At 33.5% G+C, this 12,004-nt stretch overlaps 1 protein-coding gene across 9 annotated transcripts in view; it reads left to right on the top strand.

The window, feature by feature from the left end:
* Positions 1–12,004, top strand: part of LOC101265091 (uncharacterized) — a 28,096-nt gene continuing 16,092 nt past the window's right edge. For all 9 annotated transcript variants that reach the window (XR_011212406.1, XR_011212408.1, XR_011212411.1 and 6 more), the window contains exons 1-5: positions 1–155; positions 1,032–1,876; positions 1,970–2,134; positions 2,325–8,277; positions 8,408–8,518. The gene's annotated coding sequence lies outside the window, so the exon portion shown is untranslated. The remainder of the gene's footprint in view (positions 156–1,031; positions 1,877–1,969; positions 2,135–2,324; positions 8,278–8,407; positions 8,519–12,004) is intronic.

Here is a 12,004-nt window from a genome sequence, read left to right as displayed (position 1 = left end):
ACAAATAACAACTTTCAATAAGTTTTATTTCAAATCAATAAAGTCCAAACGACACCTAAATAGTATATAGATGGACAAGGCCCAACTTCTCTCTATGTTGTTTTTCCCAATTCACTTCTCCCTCTGGCGATTGAGATTCAAGATACTCCAAAAGGGTAAATTTTTTATTATTTTTCAAGATTCTTGTGTTTTCTGCATTTATATAGCTTCTTATGCTTATTTTTATGAATTTAAATAACCTTATTATTGTTTCTCTATAAGAGCTTAGTAGAAGAAATAGAACAAGCTAACATATAATGTGATTCTAGGTTTCTACTCTTTTGAACTCAGAAATGTATTTGTGGAGTATTAATGTAAGGTGTTTATGTTGCTCACTCTTAAAATATGTTCTTGAGTTGATGACTATCGGAAATAAACTCTTTACCAACCTCTGAGGTAGGGTTAAGGTCATAAGGTCTACATATAACTCTAGCCCCCCCTCAAATCCTACTTTCTGATTTTATGAAATAACAAGTATAAAGTAGTACTCACTCTACTTAGATTTGTTTGTATTACTTACATTTGTAGTTCGTTTAGAAAAAAGAAATGTCTTTTTCCTTATTTGACTACTCTTTGATGACATATTTAAAACCACAAGTAAAAGGACATTTTGGTACATTTTACATATATTTGCAAAAGTTCTCTGTTCTTTCTTGTATACCGTGCCAAGTCAGAACAAGACAAACAAATCGAAGCGGTAGGAGTACATTTTTGGTAGATTCGACATGGTGCGACATCGTTTTTGGGAGTCCAAGTAACATAACTTGTAAGAGTGCAACTATACATGGATTTGTTTGTTGGTGCATATCGATGTTATTATGGCAAGCCACATTAGAATCAGTATAACATAGATATTAAGAGGAAGTAGTTGTATGAATCATACAACATACAGTATGATTTCAGCTCGAATACACCTTTATTTCTTATGTGGAATGTGAAAATAGTTCTGTTCTGATAATTTGGAGATTACTTACTTCGCTTATTTTCTACAGCTTCTTGGTGATTATTAGGATGCCTATTAAGGGAAGAAGGCGTTGTCGAAGTTTACCTCCTGACATCCTTAGTAACCTTCCCGATAACATAATCGATGTTATTCTGATATGTTTGCCTTGTAAAGAAGCTGTGAGGACAAGCATCTTGTCGAAGAAATGGAGGTACCATTGGCGCAGACTTACAGAATTGACGATTGATCAATCTCATTGGAGTACAGAGGAGGATTTACTAGATCCTACTGTTAAATTTTCGAAGATTGTCTACCAGCTTTTAACCCTTCATAAAGGACCCATTACTAAGTTTACCCTCGACATTACCGGGTTGAGAAGCTGTCCTGAGATTGATTTCTTCATATATTTCCTCTCGATGAATGGCATTCAACATCTTGTTTTTCACCTTCCATGGAATGAAGATGAAGCATACAAATTGTCTTCACTTTTCACATGTTCGCAGCTGAGGAACTCTTGGAAATTGTTTTATACGTCCTCCCTCGAGCTTTCAAGGATTTGATAAGTTAATCACCTTGGAACTATGTAACGTCACAATCTCTTTTGAATTGCTCGGAAGTTTGATATCTCATTGCTCGTTGCTTGAGAAGTTAGTGCTGGAATTTTCAGAAGTTCCAATTTCAGATATAATAGAAATTAATGCCTCTAAGCTGAAATCCTTTGATTTCTCAGGCTGTATAAGTTTTATCAGTCTAACGAACGTCCCTCTTTTGACAAAAGTATCTCTGAACTTATATGAGGGTTCTTCTCTGGAGGCACAAAATTTATATTTTGTGAAGTTTTTTGAGTCTTGTTTTGCTCTCGAGCACCTCCACGTCCACTTCTGTTTTGAACTGGTAGATGTTGCTTTATGACTTTGAAGTGTTTTACATTTTCATACATGGAGATTCTCTTGGGTTGAATAATGTGGAAAGTGCTTTTTTTTGTAGTTTGAATTTGCAAAACCAGATGAAGCACCAACAAGACTTCCTTTTGATCATAGCCGAGTCAAACGGTTTTATGTGCGTGATATTGTGCTGGAGGATATATATGATACATTATGCTGTTTTTCGTTGATAAGAAGCTTCTCATACTTGGAATATCTTGAACTAAAGGTTCGTCACTGTCTTCTTTGTAACTGGATTTGTTGCATTTGAGATAGTGGTAACGTCTGTGTACATTCTACCCTCCCCAAACTCCACTTGTGGGATTTCATTGGGTATTATGTTGATAGTGGCTTCTTTTTTAAAACGTGATCTTAGATACTCAATAACCTGGGAGTTAACTTCTTGTTATTTTTCTTAGCTTTTCACTGAAGATGATGAAGGTACTGCAGAATTTCTTGAACTTGAACGTTTCTCCGATGTCACATTTAATCACCTCAGGGAAGTTAAGCTAGAAGACTTCTACGGGAGAGCGCCACAGATGCAGTTTGTTAAGCTTTTGTTTGCCAAGTCCCCAGTGTTGGTGAGAGTGACTATCGATTCATATTCACGTCCCAAAAGAAGATCAAAGATACTTGCTAAGGTATCAAAATTTTGGCATCTATCACCTAAAGTAGAAGTAATCTATCGTGATCTTTGGAGCGGAAATGTATTTGAAGTTGAAGTTGAATAGATGGAAACAAATGTGGAGCAGTAGTAGCAGTAATATAACATTGTGTTTTGATGTGAATGTCTGTTTGGGAACATGAGCATTTCTTTTGGTTTGTTTGTTTTGTTAGCCAAGTTCCCAGTCTCTGTTCATGAATGATTTTGTTGAATGTTTGACATACTCATGATTTGATACTATGGTGGTTTATTTCAATATTATGTTTTGTGTCACAATGTGTTGATTCTCCACAAATATGTTGATACTCCACATGTATTGATAGCTGAGGCGTGAAACTACGAAAAAAATGATATTTCTGGTGTGGTTCAAGGTTTAGGAACACGCTATCAATTTTTTTCTTGTTTTATTCATGTGGCTTGAATACAGAATCTTTGATTAAAAGTGAAATGATCCCATGAGCCATTTCAACAACAAATTAATTCAGAGGGGGTTGAGGTTATTAATTAGTTGCCATATAAAGTACAACAACTTTCTTACTTGCATTAGAAAAGTTCATACACTGCTCTGAGAAGTACAATAATTTCGTGTTTGTTGTAGAAATTTAAGCAATTGTTGTAAAACAATACAACAACTCGTTTAATTGTTGTAGAGAATTGTAGCAATTGCTATGAAAAGTATAACAATTTGCTTAATTGTTGTGGAAAATTTCAGTAATTGCTGTAAAAAAAAAAAAGAAGCAACAAATTGTTTAATTGCTATAGAGAATTTCGACAATTGGATGAGTCAAATCCTCAGCTGCAACTAGTTCACTAACAACATCACGATGTACAATTCAAAATATCATATTCACTAATATACAACAAAAGTGAATTAGAAGTTGTAGCAAAATAGTGGTAAAAATGCATATACATAAGCAGCCCTTTCAATCCATCAAATTCAAAATACCATATTCACTAATGTACAATAAAAGTGAATTAAAATTGTAGCAAAATAGTGATAAAAATGCATATCAACAAGAGCTCCTTCAATTCATAAAATTCAAAATACCATATTCACTAATGTACAATAAATGTGAATTAAAAGTGCAGCAAAATAGTGATAAAAATGCATATTCACAAGTAGCCCCTTCTTCATCACTCTTTCAAACTCCTATGGAATTGGAATCAAATGTGATATTAAAAAAATTCACATGTAAAAATAGAATATATATCATATATTATTATAAGCATGAAGCTCTAAAGTGTAAAGTTGAATTACTATTTTACCCCTATACTAAATTAAAAAGTAATAAAATACTTTACCCAAATATAAATTAAATATCTAATTTAATAGTAATATTGAATTACATAATAGAGGAGCAAAATGACAAGTTGAGCAGTCTATTCAATTACTATGTGTGAAACAACCAAATAGGATGAACACTAATAAAGTTTCAATTAATATAGAAGTTGAAACGTATTTTGCTAATTATGAGAAGTTGAAAGGGATCAAATTAAGTAATTGAGGAATATCAAAGAGCTTTTATCAACAAATCTTCAAGACTACACTATATAAACATACTCAATATTCGTCATTCAACACAAGCTTCCATTGTTAAGTGGGTACAAAAATGTCTTCTAATTTTCAGGTACAATCTTATTAAGTCTAGATTTTTCCACTTGATCTGCTAACTTCATTTGAATGATAACTTTCTAATTTTTTAATAGGTAAAATAAATAGCTTGAAAAGTATAATCACACATATCAAAAATTGAATGTTGTTGTACACATATGGTTTGATGCTGAATGATGATCAACTCTCTTTGAAACTCTCTACGCATAGCTTCCCTCAGAAAAGAAACCATGTTTAAACTTTTAAACTATTAATAATAAATTGAAATTGCAGCTCTTTGCTAGCAAAATATATCACATTTTCTTCAACAAATGTAGCAATTTCAAGTCTTCTCTAACATTGATGGATAGTAGTTGTAAGCCTGTAAATATAAGTCTGGGTATATCTGAAAGTTTTTAAGGAAGTAGTTACATTTGTAACGACACACATGAAGGATACAAGATGGCTTTAAGTAACGTCGCATTTTCCCTTTTTAATTCTTTAACTTGATGTGTCTTTCTTGGAAATTTTACTTGTTGATGACTGTCTGTATATTTAATTGCTTATAAATGGATAAGCTTTGGAGACTTATCTAATGTGCAGTAGATCGAAAATATTGAGAGAACACTCGAAAAAAAACATCATAATTCTCCTAATAGTTTATTATATACTTTTTCATTTATTTTTTTTATTGATTTTTATTTGGGATACACGTGCAACGTACGTGCCCGGAGACTAGTGTATATATAAACAAGACAAATCTTAGAAAGATGATTAGAAAATAATTTTACCTTCACCATCTCCGGACACCAATTCTTTTTCGACAATGATCTCATTCACTTTTTCCTTTTTCTTTTTCTAGCACTTGACAAGGCTTCCGAATTTTGTCTCTTTGTTCTTTTAACATAGTCGGGAGTATATAGATGAGAGATCTTTGATGAAGTCCTAATACCTCTCTTAGACTTCATGGTGACTATAACTTTCTCTAAAGACCCAGTCTTAACATTCATGGTGACGATAATTTTCTCTAAAGACTCTACCTTACATTCAATGAATCTATCGTTTCCTTAGTGCATGGAGTTTCTTGAAGACAAGGAACATTCTCATCTATCAGAGAAGATGTTCCTACTCCAAAACCACCACTAATATCATCGAAGTCTTCTCCTCTTTCGAAATCAACACCAACGGTACATCTATCAATATTTGGAGTAAATTCTCCTCTTCCTTCATCACCAACACAACTAAAAACTCTCTCAACAATTGGAGAAGATGCTCCTCCACCTCCTACACCAAGCTTATGCTCATCAATTATGATGTTTCTTTTTATAGCAACAACACCATTCAAATCCATCTCAGGCTATTCATCTTATCATCCTCGGTTAATATCTTAGGCATAAACTTAGTGAAAAATTTCATTTTCATTTCACTAAATGTGTTGAGTTATCCATGAATGCACAATATACATGTAAAATAATAATTATAATAAAAATGCGATAAAACAATTATTGCATTTAAAGATTATTATATACAGTTATTTAATTGTTTTAGCAATTGTTGTAACAACTTCAACAATTAACAACAATTAATTAAGCAAAGAAAACACTTGTTGAAAAGGCTACAACAAAAACAGAAAAGCAACAACAATTTCACTCTCTAATTTCTCTAAACTAAGATTCAGCATCACGAACATTTTCAGATAGAGAATTCTCAATAAACTTTTGAAATCTTTTCAACAATGCAAGTGATAATTTGGACAAAAATAACAAAAAGAATCATACACAATAACAATCCAATCAATCTTCAACCTTTACACTCTTAAAATCCTAACAATGAAAGAAAAGAAAAGAGTGTTACCTTAGAGGTAGATTACAAAAATGACGAAAAAAATGACAAACAAAGACGAAGATGACAGACGACAAACTAAGAAGACAAACAAAGATGAAGAGACAATCCCTAACTTGTCGCAACAATATAAGGGAAAAAGAAATACAATGAGAAATTGAATTTATTTTAAATACTTTAAAAATTTAAAATTTTTAAATATTATATTTTAGATCCCAATTTAACTTAATCACTAATTAAAAAGGAATTTAACTTTAATCAAACCTTTTTTTTTCACCAATTTTAATTTGAAGACAATTGTCACCTCCTCCTCAATTTTCTAACTTTCTCAGTCTCCATTTTTGTGCTTAACCCATCTCCCAAATTACTCTTCTCTACCCCCTCATCGACCATGAATGCACTCTTACAGACTCAAAAACCCAGAACAATTCGCTTTCGTTTAAGCAATCGAGCAGACAAGGCCAACCCCATCTCGCCCGCCAACTGTTCGATACAATTCCTCAACCATCAACTCTCCTTTGGAACACAACAATAATTGGGTTTATCTGTAATGACATGCCCCATGAAGCCATTTCATACTATGCTCGACTGAAACATGTGGGTTCATCCGTTAAATGATCAATATACTTATTCCTCTGTTCTCAAGGCTTGCGCGGATTCCAAAGGGATTCTTGTAGGTAAAGCTGTGCATTGCCACATTCTGCGTTCTGGGATTCATACTAGTAGGATTGTTGGTAATTCTTTGTTGAATATGTACTCTGCTACTTGTCTTACATTGGATAATGGTTCTGATTGTGGTTTAGTTTAAAGGGTGTTTAGAACTATGCATAAAAGAAATGTTGTTGCGTGGATTACTAATTTTTGATGGTATGTGAAAAGGAAGAGGTTTTCGGAAGCAGTGAGGTGTTTTGTTATGATGATGAGATTAGGTATTAAGCCAATTGTTGTTAGATGTTTTTCCTGCTGTATCAGAAATAGGGGATGTTAGAGTTGCTGATTTGGTACAGAACGGACTGGATAAAGAGGCTTTGATGCTTGCATATGAGATGCAAAATCTTGGGGTTGCAATTGATGATATAACAATTGCATCCTGCTTTCTGCGGCATCAAATCTTAGGGACAGGGAAATTGGTTAACAGACCCATGCTTATCTTCTGAGGCACAATAGACATGTATGCCAAATGTAATATGATTAGGGAAGCACGAGCTATATTCCAGTCGAACTTCACAAATGATAAAGATCAAGCCACGTGGAATGCTATGATTACTGGAAACACTCAAAATGGATTAATTAAACAATCCTTTGTTGTCTTCAAGGAGATGCTAGAGCAGAATTTGAAGCCAAATGCTGTGACGTTAGCATCAATCCTCCATGCAGCCAATCAGGAAGTATAGCAATAGGCTAGCAGCTACATTGTTTGCAATTCGCAATTTGTTTGAGAACAGTGCTTAACTTGTTTCTGCTATGGTAGACATGTAATCAAAATCAGGAATAATTGATTATGAGTTTGGGATATGGTCTTCTTGGGATGGGTAGGAAAGCTCTAACACTGTTCTACTCTTTGCGGCAGAATGGTTTAGAACCAGATGCTATTACCTCTGTAGCTGTCCTGTAAACTTGCAGCTACACCGGATTGGTTGATACAGGCTTTAAATATTTGAGCTGATGGGTGAAGAATACGGGATTCAGCCATCAGCAGAACACTATGCGTGTGTGGTTGACATTTTAGGGAGAGTTTGATGGTTGGATGAAGCTCATAATTTTTCTGAACTGTTGAGTGTTGTGGATAATGTCTTAGGAAAATGGGGATCACTCCTTGCGGCCTGCAGAGTGCATGTAAATTTTGAATTGGGGAAAATTGTTTCCAGTAAGCTGCTTGAATTAGAGGGGAGTGACGGAATTTCTGGCCATCATGTTCTGCTTTCAAATATATATGCAGAGGAAGGAAACTGGCAGTGTGTAGATAACGTCAGAAGAAGAATGCGCGTAATGGGATTGTCAAAGGAGGTTGGGTGTAGTTGGATTGATACTTCTGGATATCCACTCTGTTTTGTATCTAAAGATAAGAAGCATCCTCAGTACTTGAACTAATATATGATATGTTGGGATATTAAACCATCAATATGAAGGATGCTGGCTATAAGCTATTAGTTCTCCCACTATGTTGTTGTTCTCTCACTATGTACCTTTGTATTCATGATATTTTTGGACATGATTTTGCTAGAGTTCGTTTGATTGTAGTTTGTCAATGACCAGTTGCCTTTGGAAACTCGAGGTAATTAAGTTGTGTTTTAGCTTTTCTAGTTTAGTTTTTTCTTATGAATTATGTTTTTTTATTTTGTAAAGATAGTCAGATGTAGTATAGTCAGTTAGTGAAATGTAAGTATATTTCTTTATTAATACAGATCAATCAAGAATATCCATTGGTGGGAAACGAGGAGTCCCAGATAGCATAAGAAGGGTCTTATCCAAGATGACAACTTCTATCAAGCTCTCTGATTGCACATTTAAATTAGGTGACCAGTTCTTTCCTTTTAATAACTTATACTTGTCCTGTCCTGCAGGTCGACTTTTAAACTGTTGTATTGAGGATATTCTTTGATATAGTGTTTGCAAGTTCGCGAGTGCCAAATGGAATTAATAACACTTGTTAAGATTGATCCAGATAACTATTAGTATGTCTGCTAAGGTCGGTTCAGCTAATTATAGTATGTGAATATCAATGGAGCTGGCATAAGTGGAGTTTTTCATTTGTGAAAATGGTTCTGAATCTACAAAATATCATATCGATAAGATAATCTCTGAAATTTCCTTTTCAGGCCGTGGGCCTAAATTATTGGACATTGACAAACAAAAACTTTCTTTAAATTAGGTCTAGTTCTAGTGATTAGTAAGAGGTTTTATTGAGTAAATATACATATAGAGTTGTAACCATTCATTTTTTTCTAAAGACTGTTGGACATCCTACAATATCAAAAGAAGGTCTCTAGGATTCAAGTTTTGAGTAGAGTCTGGCATTTAATACAGATGACATGGCAATAGAGGAGGTAGCTTTAATGGTTCCAAATCCCACAATGTTATGTGTTAAGCCATCAACTACCATTACTTGAGAGGGTGCTTTGTGTGATCGAATGGTAGAAAATATATTAGGATACATGTCAAGTAATTTTTAGTATCTGTATCTATCACCTAGTTGTTCAAAGAGGAGACTGCATATGCTTTTCTTGAATCAACAAGGGTAGTAACTCAAGTGATTCTTAAAGGGATTCTTGATACTAAGAGGACTACACAAACTTATTCGCTGAAGCCATAATTGTCTTACCCTAATAATTTATAGCCATATTTCTTCCTTTCCAATTGTTTGAGTTCTAGTTTCCAACTCGAAATACCCAAAATATCAATATAGGTGAAGCTAACAAACACAAACAATACCAACAGACACAATCCAGTAGTGAAAAGACAATTTGTTAATATCAAGAAATGCAAAATTTGAAGGAACTTATAAATGCAAGACGAAGTCAACATTTTGGGTTAATAAAGTCGGATTAATTATTTAAGTCAAGATTGCATGACTTAAGTCAAATCCAACTACATTGGGCTAGGTTAGGCCTCTACATAATGGTCCACCCACATGTTTTAAGCCCAAGGGTCCATTGATTACTTGGAGGCTACCCTAAATCCTTCATCCATGCCTCTATAAAATAAAAAGGCTACATATTCTCTTTGGAGGCATATTGAAAATTCTTTAACATATTGGAAGATTCTATGATGAAATTGGACAAAGACAAGAGAGTGATCAATTGGAACAACGACCAACAAAGACCAATACTTAGATTACTATTCCTCCCCTTCTCCTAAAGGCGAACTGTATGGAGGTAGTAAAGAAAGATGTCCTCACCTTCTCTAGTGTCAGTGAGTGCAATTTGAGTATCCCTCATGCACCTCCTTTTGTAGATAGAATCTTAATGAGTGGAAAAGAGCAACCTCACTAAGAAAGGTGCTTGTTGAGTAAGGCCGACTTTCAAGCTAACCCTTGGTATAGGTTAGGCATGATTGGTCCAATGAAGATTGTACAAGCCTAGCGCAGGCATGCGTACATCTTATATCATGATCATGTTAATGCAATGTAGAAGCCAAATTTCATTTATTTGTTCTATTACATACTTCTTTCACATCATTAGCTTTGAAATTGTCTCCCTTAACCGGTTCACCTCGATAAAAAACTTAAGAATAGCCTAGCTTCAGAAGGTCATCAATAATATTTGATTCCAACAAATTATCGAACAATTCATCCAACAAAATAATTGTAGTCGATAGTCAAATACCAAATTTATTTGACATCAAGAACATGCATCCACAAAACACTATTAATTCAATATTGAGCAAAACTCAGCAAATCGCGACAACACCAAAAAGAAACTAGATCTAAATCACTAAAAGAGGGATAAGCATACTAGAACATTCATTGTCCTGAACAACATGTTTTCGCCCTAGTCTATTTCAATGATGATGTATTGCCGACATGAAAGGGACCTTTCACGTGATATTCAATTAGAGGAAATACGTGTAAGCACCGCTTGTCTTAGCAACAGGTTACTCAAAAGTATCTCTAGAACTAAATCTTTTATGAAGACCAAATATATCTATGACATATATGAAGATGTACTCTATCCACCTAGAAATATAATAATATATGAAGATGTACTCTATCCACTTAGAAATATAATAATATATGTGATGTTTAGCAACAAACAAACGTGGTTATTAAGGAATAAGAATTTTTGAAATTCTATATTAGTAAAAATGGAAGTCGTGCAATCAAATACAAGAAATAATATAAACATCAATTCAAATTATTAATGTCATCCTCAAGAACTGTATTGACACTAATTTATGTTCCTATTCTATCCAAGAAACCCCCTTTGCCGTTCTACATTAAAAAGAAAATGATATAAACATCAATTCAATTAATTTTCGTTTTGCATTTCAAGATAATTAAGTAATGTGACATATTTAGACTCGATATATCTTCAATTAATACATTGTTGATCGCAAGAGTATTCTCAAAGATTTTATCCCCATCCTTAGTCTAGGAGGAGTTTTTGCATGTTTAATCAATATTCATTTTCTTTAGGATCTACAAGGAAAGCTCAAACATGAAAAAGGTAAGCTCTTCAAGAGGATTCAGAAAGTGGATAAGTGTCAATATATGACCAAAAACTATAAGAAATATTAGGCATCTAAAATAAGATTTTTTGTAGCCCACGACACTTGGAAATCAGAAACAATCGCGGTAAGACACATTCTCTTAAATCAGTTATGGATACTAAGAAAAATAATAAGTGACTAGTAAAAAGAGACAAATATGAAATACATGTGGAATACTAACACATAAGTCCCTAGAGATATAATGCATATTATTAAAGCATTTGCTCTCTTTACCTTTTCTGTCGGATAGATTGTTTTATAATAAGAAAGAAGAGTACAAAGAAGAAAACTATTGTCTCAAGATAAAATTATATCATTGAGTATATATTTTTGTTCTTATAGTGATGCAAAAAAAAATATCTTTTGCCTTGAACCACTTAACGGGAAAGAAATCTTGTCAATCCAAACATATGTTATAAAAAGAAAAGGAAAACCCCAGATTCAATTGTAACACAATTTAACCACTTAAAACTAGGGAATGTGCTAAGACAAAATATATCCTGGACAACAAATCAAAAGTAAAACTATAAAAATTCTTGTTTTTTCTTTTTGAGAAACTTAAATCTCTACACATTAACTTTAAACAACGGAAACCATGTTGAAGAAGAGTCCTTAAAAACGTGACACATTTTTTCTCTTTGAAGATAGAACTAAGATGAATCTCTTGATATTTAAGTAGGTCAGTGTCGCTTTGCATTTTTTTCAGAATCTACACCAAGAACAAATATATAAATCTACCATCTTGATTGAGTGCACATTCTCTTTTGTCGTCTTTACCTTTATACATCATGAAA

This window comes from Solanum lycopersicum, chromosome 11, assembly GCF_036512215.1.
Source record: "Solanum lycopersicum chromosome 11, SLM_r2.1".
NCBI classification, from domain to species: Eukaryota; Viridiplantae; Streptophyta; class Magnoliopsida; order Solanales; family Solanaceae; genus Solanum; species Solanum lycopersicum.
Note: the sequence above shows the minus strand (reverse complement) of the source record. Positions and strands in the feature narration are given on the sequence as shown.